Genomic DNA, 19,630 nt, shown 5'->3' with positions numbered 1-19,630 from the left:
TTCCGGGTTCGAATAGGTCCCCAATAATCCATGTTTGTACTAAGGGCTAAGAGGCGACAAAACGAAAGTTTGTTGTGTGTCATTGTACTCCGACCGAAGTTGTGGGACGTGGCTCATAATATCAATCACTGGCTAATATTGCACTCTTTTCAATGGAAATCAATTATGGTATAAGTTTGTTACTTATATCTGTAGCCTGAGATATTAACGATCCGACGTTAAACATGTGGACAATAAATTTACCGTTATTCCTGAATTTTAGACAATAATACAATACATGTTATGTTTTCGATAGACTATAAATATATGCTTGTTGAATATAGTTTTAGTTTTGACTGTGTTATAATGTGGAACATTGCTGTTTTCGCTGCAGCAAGGGTTAAAATGGGAGACGATCATCCCAGGAGATGAAATCAGGAATGTTGGATCATTGAGGAATACACTCTGGGCTGTGAATTATGCAGACGTATGTACAGTTGTTACATTCCATGGTCTATAGACATCTTGGTGCTTTTGTGGCTTTAAATGAATGCTAAGAATGTATTTGTATAAATGTATTATGTTCTGTGCTCGTACCACGTTTTAAATTCAACGTGATTCTTTATGTCTCTGAATGATAAACGATGTTTCCATCATACACTTGCATATTATACATTATTATTGAAATCTCCATATATCACCATATAATTGTATCTCCGATGGAATGTTTCTCGTCATAAAAATTCAAATACCTACTCGAGATTTATTAAGTTGTTTCTATTTCATGGGAGTTGATAAAGACAACACCAAAGAAAGACGATTCTGGCAATCAATAATTTCGACAAATTGCTAATTATCTAAAAATATTTAAATATCCACACAAAAATGTCTTGACGTTCTTTGTTGAATGGGGTGACGTTGCATGCCTGAAAGTTGAAGATATACAATCAAAACTTGATTAGCGACTGACCAATGAAGATTTCATATTTTTAACTACAAAACCAGATATATGTTTATATTTAACTCTATGAGCCTGAAGATAAGCACATTGCAACCAGATTTATGCCATTTTAGGGCAGACAATTTCGTTTTTTCACCAGTCTAAAACATAATTATTTTTGTCAAGAATTTTCCGCGACAATTCATTTTTCCACAAAATTCCAGGCCCCGACCCTCCCCAGAATATCAACTGGTCAACCCCTTACCATGTCTGCCATTTTTCATTTTGTTTCCTGTAGCACAAGCCTAAAGGGTAATGGTGTCTGACTATTTGTTGTAGTCTTATGTATCTAGTTAACAGCTGAGTGGTGTTTTAACGTTTTGAACACGACCTTACTGTTTTGTCAACTGGGCTTTTCGACGCTCTGGTTTCAAAACATTGGTAAAGGGAACCTCGAATCATAGACATTCACGTGACTAAAGCATATTCCAAAACATTTCCGGAACACGTCACGAAATGTTTTTGGGATGTTTTTATAACATTTTCGCTTGGTATTTTCATGAGATAACGTTGTCACAACGCATTTCATCCTTCTAACACACAGTTATTTAACGTCCTTGTGACAACGTCCATGGTAGTTCCCAGAATAACGTTGTAGGGACGTAGTATTATAACACTGCCTCAACGTAACATACAAAGTTCCCACTACCTAAACATACAACGTTCCCACAACGTAAAAATACCTCGTTCCAACAACGTAAAATACAACGTTATCCTAACGTTGTGACGACGTAAATATGACGTGTTATAACGCTAGCCCACAACGTTGTGACAACATAAATGGGAGTCCACAGAATAACGTTATATGGCTGTAATATCCTTGACGTTACCACAACGTAAACATAACGTTATCTCAACGTGAACATAACGTTATCACAACGTGAACATAACGTTATCACAACGTAAACATAACGTTACCACAACGTAAACATAACGCTATCACAACGTAAAAACATAACGTTACCACAACGTAAACATAACGTTATCACAACGTGAACATAACGTTATCACAACGTAAACATAACGTTATCACAACGTGAACATAACGTTATCACAACGTGAACATAACGTTATCACAACGTGAACATAACGTTATCACAATGTAAACATAACGTTACCACAACGTAAACATAACGTTACCACAACGTGAACATAACGTTATCACAACGTAAACATAACGTTACCACAACGTAAACATAACGCTATCACAACGTAAAAACATAACGTTACCACAACGTAAACATAACGTTATCACAACGTGAACATAACGTTATCACAACGTAAACATAACGTTATCACAACGTGAACATAACGTTATCACAACGTGAACATAACGTTATCACAACGTGAACATAACGTTATCACAACGTGAACATAACGTTATCACAACGTAAACATAACGTTATCACAACGTGAACATAACGTTACCACAACGTGAACATAACGTTATCACAACGTAAACATAACGTTACCACAACGTAAACATAACGCTATCACAACGTAAAAACATAACGTTACCACAACGTAAACATAACGTTATCACAACGTGAACATAACGTTATCACAACGTAAACATAACGTTATCACAACGTGAACATAACGTTATCACAACGTGAACATAACGTTATCACAACGTGAACATAACGTTATCACAACGTAAACATAACGTTATCACAACGTGAACATAACGTTATCACAACGTGAACATAACGTTATCACAACGTGAACATAACGTTATCACAACGTAAACATAACGCTATCACAACGTAAACATAACGTTATCACAACGTGAACATAACGTTATCACAACGTGAACATAACGTTATCACAACGTGAACATAACGTTATCACAACGTGAACATAACGTTATCACAACGTGAACATAACGTTATCACAACGTAAACATAACGTTATCACAACGTGAACATAACGTTATCACAACGTGAACATAACGTTATCACAACGTGAACATAACGTTATCACAACGTGAACATAACGTTATCACAACGTAAACATAACGTTATCACAACGTGAACATAACGTTATCACAACGTGAACATAACGTTATCACAACGTAAACATAACGTTATCACAACGTGAACATAACGTTATCACAACGTGAACATAACGTTATCACAACGTGAACATGACGTTATCACAACGTGAACATAACGTTATCACAACGTGAACATAACGTTATCACAACGTGAACATGTTCATTGTGTGGCTGCAGGGAGGATGCAGTTAAGACCCCTTGTGTAACTACAGATCGTTAGTTCTAGGTCAGTGGTGATAAAGTATGTTGTACGTGTGTGGGACAACATCATAGATGTTTACGGCGGGGACAAGGTCATGATGTTACAGAGCGGGGACAACAAGATGGTGATATAGAGCGGGGACAACAAGATGGTGGAACATGGCGGGGTCAACATCATGGTGGTATATGACGAGGTCAACATCATGGTGTTGTAGAGCGGGGACAACAAGATGGTGATATAGAGCGGGGACAACAAGATGGTGGAACATGGCGGGGTCAACATCATGGTGGTATATGACGAGGTCAACATCATGGTGTTGTAGAGCGGGGACAACAAGATGGTGATATAGAGCGGGGACAACAAGATGGTGGAACATGTCGGGGTCAACATCATGGTGGTATATGACGAGGTCAACATCATGGTGTTGTAGAGCGGGGACAACAAGATGGTGATATAGAGCGGAGACAACAAGATGGTGGAACATGGCGGGGTCAACATCATGGTGTTGTAGAGCGGGGACAACAAGATGGTGGTGTAGAGCGGGGACAACAAGATGGCGGAACATGGCGAGGCTCAACATCATGGTGTTGTAGAGCGGAGACAACAAGATGGTGGTGTAGAGCGGGGACAACAAGATTGCGGAACATGGCGAGGTCAACATCATGGTGTTGTAGAGCGGGGACAACAGGATGGTGGTATAGAACGGGGACAACAAGATGGCTGTGTATGGCGGGGTCTACATCATTATGTTATAGAGCGGGGCAAATATCATGGTGATAGAGAGCGGGGATAACAAGATGGTGGTAAAGAGCGGGGACCACAAGATAGTGATATCAAGCGGGGATAACCAAATGGTCTTGTAGAGCGGGGGGAAAAAACAAGATGTTGATATAGGGCGGGGACCACAAGATGGTGGTGTATAGCGGGGACAGCATCATGGTGGTATAGGGATGGGACAACAAGATGGTGGTAAAGGGCATGGACAACACGATGGTGACATAGGGCGGGTCAACAAAATGATGATTTAGGGCGTGGACAACAAGATGGTGATATAGAGCGGGGACAGCAAGATGGTCATATAGGAAAGGGACAACATGATGGTGATATAGGGTGGGGACAACATCATGATGATATATGACATGGACAACATCATTGTGATATAGAGCGGGAACAACATCATGGCGGTATAGGGCGGGGACAAGTAGTTGGTGGTGTTGAGCGGGGACAACATCATGGCGGTATAGGGTGGGGACAACATCATGGTGATATAGGGTGGGGACAATATCATGGTCATATAGGGTGGGGACAACATCATGGTGATATAGGGAGGGGACAACATCATGGTGATATAGGGTGGGGACAACATCATGGTTATATAGGGTGGGGACAACACCAAGGTGATATAGGGTTGGGACAACATCATGGTGCTATAGGGTGGGGAAAACATTATGGTGATATAGGGTGGTGACAACATCATGGTGATATATGACAGGGACAACATCATGGATATATATGACAAGGACAACATCATGGTGATATAGGGTGGGGACAACTTCATGGTGATATAGGAAGGGGACAACACCATGGTTGTATTCGGAGTGGATAACAAGATGGTGATATAAAGCAGGACGTTAGGAATCATTCAAAAGAACAAAGATCATTTGACATTTGAATAAATTCTACAGGAGTGATTGATTTGTCTTCATTTGTCAAAAGCAATAATGTACTTGTCATAAGGAGTCAATGTATAACGACAACCTTATTACTATTCATCGTTTCCTACTGTTTGCATCAATGTTGTCTTCTGCGCATCCCGTTATTGATTTTCTGTATAACTGAGGTTGTTACGTGACATAAGAGCAGCTGCCGACATGAAGCCAACATACCAATACCCAACTTTATTGTAATTCTTTCAAAGTAATGTTGGTGTGAAACCGTTCATTTGTTTCAAGAAAGGATTTGGCTATTTTCTAACCCCAGATCCTGCAGATGTTGTCTCTCCTCGGGCTCCTCTTCATCTGCATCAACTCAGCTGGTCTCACCATGCTCACACATGGTGCAGCCTCCGAGGCCTGCACGTCTGTGCATGCGCGACACCTTAAGGAGTACGACGGGAGGAAGATATCACAGTCAGAAATACAGATTTTCGCAAATCTGAGCAAGATCGAATGTTTTGCTGAATGTGGCAGAGATAAGTACTGTTTAAGTGTTCAACTCTATCCTGATGGGCAAACCTGTGTCACTCTCAGAGAACGTTTTAAAAACGTTGATGTGACGTCAGCTGCTGTCCCTGGGTATCAGCTTTTCCAGACTGATAAACGTGAGTATGAATTTTAGTTTCTTAAAAAAACATATAAATAACGCCGTTTGGACCTTTCGGAATCAAACTTTATTACACCTTAATATTATATTTCGTCATCGCCATATCAGTCTCTAATATTATGATTTAAATAAATGTCAGTGAGTGTATTGGTCAGTTAATTCAGTTTATGAAAACGTAATGATGCAAGTGCTGACAGGTCAAGGGTCATAATCGGGTCCAATCTGATGAAAGTGATTAGAGGTGCTGCCACGTGAGATACTGTCTGGTAGAGAGATCGTACTGACCCTCGATGGAATGGCAGAGGGTTATACTGCAAATATGAAATAATTCTGTTTAAAATCCCTGGATCAAAGAGGGAGTTGTAACACGTTTCAGGTGGTTAGTCCTCCAGACCTCTGTCATTGTTTGGTTGACTGACATTTCCTGATTTGTATAAAGACATTATCATTCCAATATTCCATGCATCGGGGAAAATACCTGTATCAAGGATTTTATTGAATAAAAAAACAAATATGGTATCAAAAAATCTCCTGATATTTTGTAAAATTCTGGTGGGACTCCATCAACGCCTGACGACTTACCATTTTTAAGACATTGTAATGCTTCCCTCACTTCTTGTTCTGTGATCTCACCAGATAACAATATTCCCTTTGATGGAAGATCATTACATTCATCACACATATGAGTATCTAAAATATCAGATATTAATAGATCAAATTCTGTTTTGGCCGTCATGCAAATCGAATTCAATAAATTCTGAAAATATGGAAGCCATACATTAGGAGTTTTTTACTGTCGGGTGATTTTTTACGTAACGACTTGTTAAGTATTTTCCAAAACGTTTTACAATCTCCATAATGTGCTGCTAACTTAATTTCTTCACTCACTTTTATGTCATACAGTTTCTTCTTAGGTTCACAAATCTTTTTAAATTCTGCTTTTGCACTTATATATCTGTGCAGGTTCAAATCATACTTATGATTTCTGAAGTTGTTGAGATATAAATACTTTCTAGATTTCATATTCTGACACTCGCTGTCAAACCAGGCTTGCTGAGATAAACGACATGTACTGGACCAAGAACAAACAGCGCCAGCACTTGTAGCACAACATATCACAATGTTGGTGAGCTTAGTCACTGTTGCGTTAAGGTTATCATTCAAAATAACTGCAAACTCATTAAACATTTCTCCACTTAAGGTATTACCGAGATGGAGGTGGTAGGAAACAACTGGATCAGGAGGAAGTCTATATTTTGGTACAGGGGTTAATGAGGCAGATGCAGCGTTGACATTATTATTTTGTTGAAAAGAACAAGGAGTAAAATCTTTGAAGTGACAGACAAAAGGCAAGTGATCTGAGTCGGTTCGTTCAGCCACTGACATATCTGTAACAGATTCAAATAAACTCGATGAAACAATGTAATAATCTACAGTACTACTTTCTGTGTGAGAAATGAAAGTAAGATTACCTGGACCATCTGATTTTGTCCTACCATTAACGATGGTGAACCCCAAGTAACTTACACAGGTCAAGTAAGGCTCTACCATAGTTGTTTATATGAAAATCACTGACACATCGTTCTTGGTAAAATTCATGTGAAGTGTATTCGTTATCAATAGGTAGAAAATCCATTTCATCATCTATCAAATAATCTAATTCCTGACAAGTCCTTGCATTAAAATCTCCACATAAGATCAATTTTCACAAGTCACCATAATCATGGAGAATATGTATGAAATGGCGTTCTAACTTGTCTACACCACTGCCCTCCTCATTAGCATATACTGGAGAACCCTCAGGGTAGATGTAATTCATCCTTAATTCTGCAAAAAAGGAAAATCGTCCCAAAGGGAGTAAACTCGTTCAAAATATTGTGACGAATGATGTTTAAAACAAGCCGGAATGCCACCTGAGAAACGTCAACGTATAGAGATCATTTAGCCTTACATTCGAAAATGTTGTAATTACTGAAATCGTTGTTTAACAAAGATATAGTACATCAGTCACAGCTTATGATCTCAAGCCGTGAATATTCCACAGAAATATTTATTCCAACTCATGACAAATGATGAAATTGTAGATAAAAAAAATCAAAAAATCTTCAGCCTTTAATAGTCAAAAACATTCTGGTTGTAAAAGTGTTTTTCTGTTACTCACGTTGGCACCGGGGTTATTATCATTGGCCTTATAACCAAATGAAGGATATATTAGAATTGTATGATAAATTTGTGTTTGAAACCACGCCTATTTTAAGCCTTCAACCACGTCGAAGATAAATAAGTTTGCTATAATGAGACATATTTTCAACGTTATTTTCGTTGTCATAATAAAATTTCATTTGAATAGTATAAATTCTTCACAATCATAAAATGTTCATTTGGAGACGAAGATTTGAAAAACATAACATGAGCTTTTGGGTCTTGAATAGGGGAATAGGGGGATGGGACATACCATTACAAATGTAATTGTATTTTAGCACAAGTGCCAATCTCATTAAAAGAGTTGTTACGAAGGTTGGTTAAATGTTTTCTTTTTACTTTTTCTCTTGATAAATGATCATCAAATCATGTGCAATATCCGACAGCACATGGCCTTGTTCAAGGTTGTATAAGCTACTTTTTAACACTTACAACAGTTTGTGTATCGATGTTTTATTGAATGCAGGCGACATGCCCATTTGCATCACTAGATCGTCCTATTTGCTGCCCATGAGTCCAGAGAAACTGGGACCCTCCTTGTAAATGTCGACTATCTTTTCACTCGTCATTGAAAGTGGGGCAATACAGGGCCCTCCCCTGTTCGTCCTCATGTCCATCTGTCTGTTGTTGAATTCTCTTTTGGCCGACCGGTGTACGTCCGTCTATTTTGTATTTATTTCTTTTCTTGTACGATGACAAACACCGGGAGCGTTAACTTTGAAAGTTATCTCTGCCCAAACAGCTTTATTTTCTTTCGCTGGTAACGGTGCTACACAACTTACTGTAACGTATGGAGGTGTGTTACTCCATCAACTCGGCTAATAGATGGATTTCGTAGCTTTTGAAATTGTTGTTTCTATTATTAGGTTTAGGTTGATTCGATGCCATTTTGACAGATGACCCGAAGTAACGCATACGTATTTACGCCAGGGAATGTTGGGAACGTTTTGGGGAAACCCCGAATTTAATGAAGGGTTAATGAAACCACTTACATTAAGGCATCATTAGATAATCATGTGCCATTAAACGTTTGATACAATTGATTTTAATTATGCCATTAGCTAATAGTCCATTTATAATTAAATGAATCATTAGGGTTTAATGCAGACAAACAATAGTTTATGACGGTTTGATACAACCAGGTGCAGTTTTTTTCAGAAGTCATAAGAATCCAAATACAGATTTGTTTAACAAGTTATGATAAACAAAATACCAATTACTTTCACAGGTTAAAGAAACCAAATACATGTAGCTAGTTGTTTAACTAGTAATGTGAAACCAAATAACAAGTAACTGTTGTTTAACAAATAATGAGAAACAAAATACCTAGTTAAATTTTGTTTAATAGGCATTACTTAGAAGTTGACGGATGACAAGATAGACACAATTCTTTTTATTTATTTTTATTTTTTTTATTTATTTTATCAATATATATATATATATGGATAACAACTTCTTTAATACTGTGAAAAGCGACTTTTCGGTATAGACTGCTTGACAATGGTATAAGGATCTATACCGAAACGTCGCTTTTCACAGTATTAAAGAAGTTGTTATCCATAAAAATTGTGTCTATAAAATACCTAGTTGTTCTGACAAGAAATCAGAAACAAAACACCTTTATTTTTCAAACGCATTCAGAAACCAAACACCTAGTTGTTTTGACAAGTAATCAGAAACAAACCACCTACTTGTTTAACAAGGGAAGGGAAACCAAATTTTGGGTTGTTTCACAAGTAATGAGAAACCAAATACCGAGCAGTGTAACAAGATGTGGGAAACCAAATACCTATTGTTTAAACAAGTAATGAGAAGCAATAATTAGGTCTTTAACAATTAATGAGAAGGAAAATCTAGATTTTGACATGTTATAAGAAAAAAAACCCCTTCTTGTTTCACATGCAATGCGAAAACAAATACAGAGTTGCTTTATAAGTAGTGAGAAACAAAATACTGAGATGTTTTATAAGTAGTGAGAAACAAAATACCGAGTTGTTTTATAAGTAGTGAGAAACAAAATACCGAGTTGTTTGACAAGTAGTGAGAAACAAAATACCGATTTGTTTTATAAGTAATGAGAAACAAAATACCGAGTAATTTTATAAGTAGTGAGAAACAAAATACCGAGTTGTTTTATAAGTAGTGAGAAACAAAATACCGAGTTGTTTGACAAGTAGTGAGAAACAAAATACCGAGTTGTTTTATAAGTAGTGAGAAACAAAATACCGAGTTGTTTTATAAGTAGTGAGAAAGAAAATACCGAGTTGTTTTATAAGTAGTGAGAAACAAACTACCGAGTTGTTTCATAAGTAGTGAGAAACAAAATACCGAGTTGTTTGACAAGTAGTGAGAAACAAAATACTGAGTTGTTTGACAAGTAGTGAGAAACAAACTACCGAGTTGTTTTATAAGTAGTGAGAAACAAAATACCGAGTTGTTTTATAAGTAGTGAGAAACAAAATACCGAGTTGTTTTATAAGTAGTGAGAAACAAAATACCGAGTTGTTTTATAAGTAGTGAGAAACAAAATAACGAGTTGTTTTATAAGTAGTGAGAAAGAAAATACCGAGTTGTTTTATACGTAACGAGAAACAAAATACCGAGATGTTTTATAAGTAGTGAGAAACAAAATACCGAGTTGTTTTATAAGTAGTGAGAAAGAAAATACCGAGTTGTTTTATACGTAACGAGAAACAAAATACCGAGTTGTTTTATAAGTAGTGAGAAACAAAACACCGAGTTGTTTTATAAGTAGTGAGAAAGAAAATACCGAGTTGTTTTATAAGTAGTGAGAAACAAAATACCGAGTTGTTCTATAAGTAGTGAGAAAGAAAATAGTGATTTGTTTTATACGTAGTGAGAAACAAAATACCGAGTTGTTTTATAAGTAGTGAGAAACAAAACACCGAGTTGTTTTATAAGTAGTGAGAAACAAACTACCGAGTTGTTTTATAAGTAGTGAGAAAGAAACTACCGAGTTGTTTTATACGTAGTGAGAAACAAAATACCGAGTTGTTATATAAGTAGTGAGAAACAAAACACCGAGTTGTTTTATAAGTAGTGAGAAACAAACTACCAAGTTGTTTTATACGTAGTGAGAAACAAAATACCGAGTTGTTATATAAGTAGTGAGAAACAAAATACCGAGTTGTTTTATAAGTAGTGAGAAACAAAATACCGAGTTGTTTTATAAATAGTGAGAAACAAAATACCGAGTTGTTTTATCAGTAGTGAGAAAGAAAATACCGAGTTGTTTTATAAGTAGTGAGAAACAAAATACCGAGTTGTTTTATAAGTAGTGAGAAACCAAATACCGAGTTGTTTTATACGTAGTGAGAAACAAAATACCGAGTTGTTTTATAAGTAGTGAGAAACAAAATACCGAGTTGTTTTATACGTAGTGAGAAACAAAATACCGAGTTGTTTTACAAGTAGTGAGAAACAAAATACCGAGTTGTTTTACAAGTAGTGAGAAACAAAATACCGAGTTGTTTTATAAGTAGTGAGAAACAAAATACTGAGATGTTTTATAAGTAGTGAGAAACAAAATACCGAGTTGTTTTATAAGTAGTGAGAAACAAAATACCGAGTTGTTTGACAAGTAGTGAGAAACAAAATACCGATTTGTTTTATAAGTAATGAGAAACAAAATACCGAGTAATTTTATAAGTAGTGAGAAACAAAATACCGAGTTGTTTTATAAGTAGTGAGAAACAAAATACCGAGTTGTTTGACAAGTAGTGAGAAACAAAATACCGAGTTGTTTTATAAGTAGTGAGAAACAAAATACCGAGTTGTTTTATAAGTAGTGAGAAAGAAAATACCGAGTTGTTTTATAAGTAGTGAGAAACAAACTACCGAGTTGTTTCATAAGTAGTGAGAAACAAAATACCGAGTTGTTTGACAAGTAGTGAGAAACAAAATACTGAGTTGTTTGACAAGTAGTGAGAAACAAACTACCGAGTTGTTTTATAAGTAGTGAGAAACAAAATACCGAGTTGTTTTATAAGTAGTGAGAAACAAAATAACGAGTTGTTTTATAAGTAGTGAGAAACAAAATACCGAGTTGTTTTATAAGTAGTGAGAAACAAAATAACGAGTTGTTTTATAAGTAGTGAGAAAGAAAATACCGAGTTGTTTTATACGTAACGAGAAACAAAATACCGAGATGTTTTATAAGTAGTGAGAAACAAAATACCGAGTTGTTTTATAAGTAGTGAGAAAGAAAATACCGAGTTGTTTTATACGTAACGAGAAACAAAATACCGAGTTGTTTTATAAGTAGTGAGAAACAAAACACCGAGTTGTTTTATAAGTAGTGAGAAAGAAAATACCGAGTTGTTTTATAAGTAGTGAGAAACAAAATACCGAGTTGTTTTATAAGTAGTGAGAAAGAAAATAGTGATTTGTTTTATACGTAGTGAGAAACAAAATACCGAGTTGTTTTATAAGTAGTGAGAAACAAAACACCGAGTTGTTTTATAAGTAGTGAGAAACAAACTACCGAGTTGTTTTATAAGTAGTGAGAAAGAAACTACCGAGTTGTTTTATACGTAGTGAGAAACAAAATACCGAGTTGTTATATAAGTAGTGAGAAACAAAACACCGAGTTGTTTTATAAGTAGTGAGAAACAAACTACCAAGTTGTTTTATACGTAGTGAGAAACAAAATACAGAGTTGTTATATAAGTAGTGAGAAACAAAATACCGAGTTGTTTTATAAGTAGTGAGAAACAAAATACCGAGTTGTTTTATAAATAGTGAGAAACAAAATACCGAGTTGTTTTATCAGTAGTGAGAAAGAAAATACCGAGTTGTTTTATAAGTAGTGAGAAACAAAATACCGAGTTGTTTTATAAGTAGTGAGAAACCAAATACCGAGTTGTTTTATACGTAGTGAGAAACAAAATACCGAGTTGTTTTATAAGTAGTGAGAAACAAAATACCGAGTTGTTTTATACGTAGTGAGAAACAAAATACCGAGTTGTTTTACAAGTAGTGAGAAACAAAATACCGAGTTGTTTTACAAGTAGTGAGAAACAAAATACCGAGTTGTTTTATAAGTAGTGAGAAAGAAAATACCGAGTTGTTTTATAAGTAGTGAGAAACAAAATACCGAGTTGTTTTATAAGTAGTGAGAAACAAAATACCGAGTTGTTTTATAAGTAGTGAGAAACAAAATACCGAGTTGTTTTATAAGTAGTGAGAAACAAAATACCGAGTTGTTTTATAAGTAGTGAGAAACAAAATACCGGGTTGTTTTATAAGTAGTGAGAAACAAAATACCGAGTTGTTTTATAAGTAGTGAGAAAGAAAATACCGAGTTGTTTTATAAGTAGTGAGAAACAAAATACCGAGTTGTTTTATACGTAGTGAGAAAGAAAATACCGAGTTGTTTTATAAGTAGTGAGAAACAAAATACCGAGTTGTTTTATACGTAGTGAGAAACCAAATACCGAGTTGTTTTATAAGTAGTGAGAAACAAAATACCGAGTTGTTTTATACGTAGTGAGAAACCAAATACCGAGTTGTTTTATAAGTAGTGAGAAACAAAATACCGAGTTGTTTTATACGTAGTGAGAAACAAAATACCGAGTTGTTTTATAAGTAGTGAGAAACAAAATACCGAGTTGTTTTATAAGTAGTGAGAAACAAAATACCGAGTTGTTTTATAAGTAGTGAGAAACAAAATACCGAGTTGTTTTATAAGTAGTGAGAAACAAAATACCGAGTTGTTTTATAAGTAGTGAGAAACCAAATACCGAGTTGTTTTATACGTAGTGAGAAACAAAATACCGAGTTGTTTTACAAGTAGTGAGAAACAAAATACCGAGTTGTTTTATACGTAGTGAGAAACAGAATACCGAGTTGTTTTATAAGTAGTGAGAAACAAAATACCGAGTTGTTTTATAAGTAGTGAGAAACAAAATACCGAGTTGTTTTATAAGTAGTGAGAAACAAAATACCGAGTTGTTTTATAAGTAGTGAGAAACAAACTACCGAGTTGTTTTATAAGTAGTGAGAAACAAAATACCGAGTTGTTTTATAAGTAGTGAGAAACAAAATACCGAGTTGTTTTATAAGTAGTGAGAAACAAAATACCGAGTTGTTTTATAAGTAGTGAGAAACAAAATACCGAGTTGTTTATAAGTAGTGAGAAAGAAAATACTGAGTTGTTTTATAAGTAGTAAGAAAGAAAATACCGAGTTGTTTTATAAGTAGTGAGAAAGAAAATACCAAGTTGTTTTATAAGTAGTGAGAAACTAAATACCGAGTTGTTTTATAAGTAGTGAGAAAGAAAATACCGAGTTGTTTTATAAGTAGTGAGAAACAAACTACCGAGTTGTTTTATAAGTAGTGAGAAACAAACTACCGAGTTGTTTTATACGTAGTGAGAAACAAAATACCGAGTTGTTTTATAAGTAGTGAGAAACAAAATACCGAGTTGTTTTATAAGTAGTGAGAAAGAAAATACCGAGTTGTTTTATAAATAGTGAGAAACAAAATACCGAGTTGTTTTATAAGTAGTGAGAAACAAAATACCGAGTTGTTTTATAAGTAGTGAGAAACAAAATACCGAGTTGTTTTATAAGTAGTGAGAAACAAAATACCGAGTTGTTTTATAAGTAGTGAGAAACAAAATACCGAAGTTTTCAACAAGAAATTATGTACCAAATACCTGCTGTTTAGGCGAGTAATGAAAAACATAACAACTAGTTGTGTAACAATTAACCATGGAAATTATTCAACTCGAAGCCGCTCGCATAGTGACAGGTCTCCCTAAATTCTCCTCAAGATCGAGTTTATATTTTGAGACAGGATGGGAATCACTATCTTATAGGAGGTCAAATAAAAAACTCTGCACAATCTACAGTATTGTTAATAACCTATGCCCATCGTATTTACATGACATGTTACCACCCAAAGTATCAACTTTTAGTAGATATGAGTTACGAAATCAGAATAATCTGAATTCGCCGCAAGCACGAACAGTCACATACCAACAATCATTTATACCTTCTTCAATCAAATTATGGAATGAGTTACCCCCTTAATACAGAAGTGCAACATCATTATCAAATTTTAAACACATGATTAAAACAACCATTACAGCTCCACCTCCATACTTCTCAATCGGCAACCGTAGAGCTAATATTTTACATACACGCCTAAGGCATTCTTGCAGTTCCCTAAATGCAGACCTCTTTAAAGTAAATTTATCTGATACTTTGTCCTGCTCTTGTGGAAACCCATGTGAAAACAACATACACTTTTTTCTTGAATGTCCCAATTACACTATTCCCAGAAATATCATGTTCGCTAACATTATAAAAGCTGGAACTAAATGTACAATACAAAATATTCTCTACGGTGATGTATCCCTATCTGAAAGTCACAATAACCTCATCTTCAACAGCGTTCAAAAATATATACTGTCGACTAATAGATTCGAGTAACCCTTTATTATTAATACAGAATATCGCTCTGCGACCATTTATTATTAATTACGCCATCAGTGAATAAACTGCATGCATGTATATGAATACATGTGTATCTCTGTCTCCTTCTGTAAACATAATGTTCCGGGTATATATATCCTGGTGTATGTGTGTAAATATGTGTATGTATATATATGTATGCATGCGTATTCAAGGGTATATGTGTATTTATGTACATGTAGTGTGTGTAGGTATGCATATGTGTACATGTACATAAGTGTATGTATGATTATGTAATTATATATGTAGTTTTGCATGTATTTTGGATTAATGTGTATATACAAGTAAACTGTGTCTATAGACAATTCTTATGCATGACTGTCTATGTTACTCTTGCAAACATTATGTTTATGTTCTTGTGTAAATATATTTCTCTTTGTTACTTATCTTTGTAATAAGTGTATATGTATCTGACTATGTGTATGTATGTACGTATGAGTATGTATGATTGTGTGTATATATGATTATGTGTATATGTTTGTATTTCTGTATACGTATGTATATGTATGTGTGTATGTATATGTGTATATATATGTATAATCAATGTCTGTACATATAGAGTAGGGAAAGGGCCACCTAAGTTGGATAACTTTTGCCCAATCCCGTTGACCATATATGTCAATAAAATATGTTTAAAACAAAACAACAATTAACGAAAAATAATTTACCCCGATATTTTAGTAGTAATGAGACACCAAATACTGAGTTGTTTAACAAATAGTGAGAAAACACATTCTGAGTTGTTTAAAAGTATTTAGAAAGAAAGTTTGTTGCTTAACATAAAATGATAAGCCGAAAAACGTGTTGTTGATCAGTTAATCAGAACCAAAATACCCCTTTGTTCAACATGTCATGAGAATCAAAATACCGAGTTGATTGCGAAGTATTCAGAAACAAAATACTAAGATGTTTCACACGCAATATGAAACACCTGGTTGTTTAACATGTAATGAGAAAAAAAGCACCGGGTTTTTTAACAGGTGTTGAGAAAAATCAAGTTTTTTTAAAAGTCATTAGAAACCAAATGCCGTGTTCTTTAACATGTCATGTGAAACAAAAAAACTAGTTGTTTACCAAGTAATGAGAACAGAATACCGAGTTTTTTTAACAACTAATTAGAAACCAAATACTACGAAACAAAATGTCCGTTGGAAGTAATGAGGAACAATGCTCATTTTAAGCGTATGTATATGTGTAGCGGTGTGTCCTGATGAATGTATCGCTACAGCATTGTGTGACTTGTACAGATGCCTTATCTGATAGTCTGGACAGCAGCAGCTTCAATGACATTAAGTACTATAGTACTATACCTCTGCCATAAAACCCCTTACTGAGGAACTCCAATGGATGTGTATTTCACATTAACATTGGCTCCAGTAAAGAAGCATGCACTAACTAGCGGCATGTGAGGAAATATCGAATCATCCAATATTTCCCCATTGACTCGTCCGATGATGAGTAGAGCTCTTGATGAACTTTGCTGTTGAACAGATATCTTCATGATATAAATTTATTTGTTTCTGTTTTCACCATGCAACTGTTTTCCATGTTGTTTCTTTGAGATCTTGATTGAAGACAATGTCAGTACATTGTTGAGTTGAAAGTGACCGCCTCAACAGTAATATAACTTTTATATGTCCTCCGTTACATAATTCCCCCTGAATCCTTAATTCTACTCTTATACAAATCATGTACGCTATATACAAACTGTTATGAATCCATCATTTTATATTATTCTCCAAACCACGAACAGACGCAAATTATATGTACATATGCATGCACTATTTGATGGCCGCAAAGCCATGCCACTCACCTCATTGTTAGTATTGACACCTTGTCACCCACTATCCGTTACAAGTTAATTTTAGATACGGTAATCAAATGCGAAGTTTGTCGTGAAAAGCCCTGGATAATAAAGAAAGTATTACATTTGCAAGTGTGTCGAGTTTCGTAAACAGCATTTGACAGACTTGCTCGCATATTAATATCTATTTTATACACAAAGAGATAAGTCGAGTTTAGGAAAAACAAGTTTCTTCAGACGATGGAGAACTGAAACAGTATTCCCACTCTTTCAGCTGTGTCTACGATTGGGGCTGACTGTGATCTGGACGTGGACTGCAAGTCTCTGCACAACTCCAACTGTCACGAGGGTTCATGTAGGTGCGACGTTGGGCATCACCCTGATGGAAACACATGTCGCAAAGACCCAGGTACAGACATCTACCCTGTGTGTGTTGTCTTGATCACGGCGTCTCGAGTAAACTGAACGTGCTCACATGATCAAGTCCAACAGTCTTTTGGTGATGTACTAAATGTAGTTAGTATTTTAATTGATTTTACAAACGTAGACATCCCATTGGGTACGATGTATAGCTGTTATATAGACTTTATGCCAGGTCATATTACTTGGAACTGACTGCAATAAAAGTAGTTATTGGGAAACGTGCACATTATCTTCGTGCCCTTCACTGGCGACTCTGGCCATGACTCGTGTGCCTGCTTTCTATGATCTGCAGCAGAATTTGTCAAGCTGAGATATTGCAGACTGTGACATACAATGATATATGCACTGTGTCAGGGTCAGTGTGAATGAAAGTAAACAATAGCTTTGATAAGCAAAACAAAGCAAATGATTGCTTGCTTTCAGTGTCATGTGCATCATCTGTCGGCTACACACATGATGTTGGGAGTGGCCTGTGCTACAGGATAGAAACACAAGTGAAACAGAACTGGGCTGATGCTGAGAGTAGCTGCACCATCAGCCTCGGACATCTAGTTAGATCTGACACCAAGAGCAAACAGGATAAACTGAAGGTGCTTCTGGAACAACTTGCGTTAGGTATGAAGTATTTCCGATCGTTGTACTGTGTATTGTAATGGATGTGTATCATCCTACTCGACAACATGGACCATCCGTGATGCTGTCAACGGCTGATGTGTCACTTACGTGATTGATCATAAGCATCGATTGATACTTGGTGCATTCCATGATTTGCCGACCCTGCAAAATATCGACTCATATTTCACAGATGGATTTCTTCAGTTAAAAGCTTCAGGTCATGTTTGTTCTTCTCTGTGCAACGTTATCGAAAGAAAACTGTATACTCAATGACAATAGTAACGGTATGGGATCAATGATAGTGTGATCTTTTAAGATCAGAAAATAGATATGACATGTTTAATCGAGTTAGATGTGTATTTGCATCGTTTTCAAATACATTCCAAATTCAATACAAATTCAATGCCCAGCATTATATACAGGTAGCTGGTGGTTATGTAGAAATAATACAGAATAATGAGTACTGATCCCTAGGTTAAGAGTGGGTAATACAACCAGGAACTTGAAATAATGAACAATTTGCCGTTGTTGCTGTTGCAGAGTCATTTTGGATTGGCGCCCGATATGATGATGATGAGAAGGAGTGGGTGTGGCTTGACAACACCACCGCATCTCTTCTGTGGGGCCCTGGACAACCTAGTGGAGATGGCAACTGTGCAGACCTTCACAGGGGTTTGAAATACAAGACTAATGATGCATCCTGTAAAGATTATAAATATTATATTTGTGAAATTCCACAGAACTGAATTTCATGACTCTCCTAATTTATGTGTCTCATCTACTTTTGTATCTTGAGCTCCGCTTGGCCCCGCACCCTCTGTCTCGGGGCATGTTAGTGAGGTTATGGTTAGACTGTCTCCGTTCATCAACAAGCCAGCATCCGTCTATTCTTTAACTCCCACTTTCGTCTCCGAACTGCAATAGGGATGATTGGGAACGCCGAGGAGGATGCTAAGTATTGGAGTAGGACACAGACTTGTTCATAGCTTCTCAGCACTGTCCTGCACTTTACGCCTCACTGAATCTGTTTCAGCAGATAATAGAGACTTCTTATTCTCTGGCGTTGACGTTTAAAAATTAAATTAAAATTAGAATTGAAACATCTAAAAGAGAAGGAAACTTTAACAGTTGTAAGGAAGTCTGAAATAGTTATTGGCATAATATGAAGTAACAGTGGGAATATGCATCTGTTCAGTCATGTTTCTGTGTTAATGTGTTCTATGTGTGTAAAAGGTTCCAGTGATAAAATATATGTGAAAGAAGGATTCATTAAAATGACAAATATTAGTATGAATTGTAATAGGTGAATTTAGTTCAGTTGTGATTGAAAGAAATATATGTTGATTTCAAACATGGACAGATAAAATTCCGACTTTATACGAATGTTTTCATTCATTATGTAGACATATAAGACAAACATTGTTATATAACAACAATAAAACACTGGAACAGCATTTTCATGTAATGTCGTCATTAACATATTATATGGGGCGTGATGTCTTCGTGTCCAGACTGCCACGTAAACTAG

The 19,630-nt window shown here is 35.7% G+C and overlaps 1 long non-coding RNA gene across 1 annotated transcript; it reads left to right on the top strand.

Moving 5' to 3' along the window:
- The first annotated feature begins 5,401 nt into the window (after nucleotides 1-5,401).
- On the top strand, nucleotides 5,402-18,769 carry LOC125375895. Its single transcript, XR_007218839.1, has 4 exons — nucleotides 5,402-5,557; nucleotides 17,339-17,473; nucleotides 17,911-18,102; nucleotides 18,643-18,769. It is a non-coding gene; the product is annotated as an uncharacterized LOC125375895 (long non-coding RNA).
- Nucleotides 18,770-19,630: the final 861 nt, after the last annotated feature.

This window comes from Haliotis rufescens, unplaced genomic scaffold (assembly GCF_023055435.1).
Source record: "Haliotis rufescens isolate VD_foot unplaced genomic scaffold, xgHalRufe1.0.p SCAF_61, whole genome shotgun sequence".
Taxonomy (NCBI): Eukaryota; Metazoa; Mollusca; class Gastropoda; order Lepetellida; family Haliotidae; genus Haliotis; species Haliotis rufescens.
Note: the sequence above shows the minus strand (reverse complement) of the source record. Positions and strands in the feature narration are given on the sequence as shown.